The 1,325-nt window shown below is 42.7% G+C and overlaps 1 long non-coding RNA gene across 1 annotated transcript in view; it reads right to left on the reverse strand.

Annotated features, from left to right (window-relative positions):
- Positions 1 to 236: 236 nt before the first annotated feature.
- LOC115948326 overlaps positions 237 to 1,325 on the reverse strand; it is a 4,331-nt gene continuing 3,242 nt past the window's right edge. Inside the window, exon 3 of the long non-coding RNA XR_004082156.1 lies at positions 237 to 1,325. This exon is cut by the window's right edge and continues 1,057 nt beyond it. This is a non-coding gene — a long non-coding RNA (uncharacterized LOC115948326).

Here is a 1,325-nt window from a genome sequence, read left to right on the forward strand (position 1 = left end):
AGATTAAAGAATAAGGGAACGCCTACATTTAGAAAGAACAAAGAAGAGCTCAATAGATGAATGTGGGTAATTGCATCAGGTGCAAAAGCACAATTAGTGACATTATAATTACTGAAATTAAATATCAATTTATGTGAGTATGCACTATAACAGTTCTGACAGCCTCAAACATTGTATGATAGCAAATAGAAGCTGGATGACAGCTCCCTAATTTGTAAAGTAAAACCATAGAACCATTAAAGCTCACTTAAAGAATTTTATTCCGTAAGATACAAGGACAGGAAAGGTTTCAGTGCAAAGAGGATAAGTGATAATAAATGCCCAGTAAAACCATGCATACATCTGCAGCTATTAAGACACACAGCAGCTTTTCTAAAATACAAATGTAGTACATGAAGTAACAAACCCTGCAGCAGCACCATGGAAAACTTTGGTCTGAAGGAGAGAGTGGGAAGAAGATAATTCCCTTTGGGATAGGACACACCTCGCTTTAGAGGCTGCAGGCATACAGGTTGCATGCTAATTGTGTCTGTGTCTTCCTCTAGACCACAGGGAGGAATGAGTGTCACCAGAGACAATCCTTACCATAGAGATATCCATTCAGCATGCCAGGTGGTGAGATGAATCCAGGTCATTTCTTTCCCTTACCAATTTTCATGAGAGAACTTTCCATCTCCTGGAGAATATTTTCTCCAGCATGTCCCTCCAAGGCTGGTCCTTTAAGTGTGTGAGAGCTCTGCAGCCACAAGGCAGCAATTTTTTTCCCTTCAAAACAGCTTCACTTTCCTCTCCCACCTCCCCTCTTTCCTCCCGGTGTTTAGGTCCTCTTTGCTAGCAGGATGGCTTTTTTTTTCACCCCGTTGCTAGGTTGGTAGCCTAGTTTCCCAAGGAAAGGAAGCTTATGAGATCACACTGTCTGTGCAAGTGCCAGTCGGTCCCTCCTAAATAATTTTTGAGCCTGTGAACTGAGTTTGATCAAACTTGACAGGGGATAGAAGTCTCAAAGGTTTGAGCTGCCTACAAGTGCTGTAGAAGTAGGCAGGCAGAGGAGAAGAAATGCTGGGAGTGCATCCACTGCAGAAATATTACTGTATTATTAGACACCAGAGAGTCCACATCGAAGACAGTCATTACCACCGAACTCCATGGGAGATATAATTTCACAGATTCAGCAGCTCACAAGATGACTTGATTAATATGAGCATGAGCAAAATGTTCTTCTCCCCTTCTTCTAGAGCGCAAGGCTTCCACTTGCAGAGCAGCAGGGGAGAGTGCAGAAATTACAGGCTGGGAGAGGGAATTCACAGCTAATTGCTGCTCCTTCT

Source organism: Geospiza fortis, unplaced genomic scaffold (assembly GCF_000277835.1).
Source record: "Geospiza fortis unplaced genomic scaffold, GeoFor_1.0 scaffold219, whole genome shotgun sequence".
NCBI classification, from domain to species: Eukaryota; Metazoa; Chordata; class Aves; order Passeriformes; family Thraupidae; genus Geospiza; species Geospiza fortis.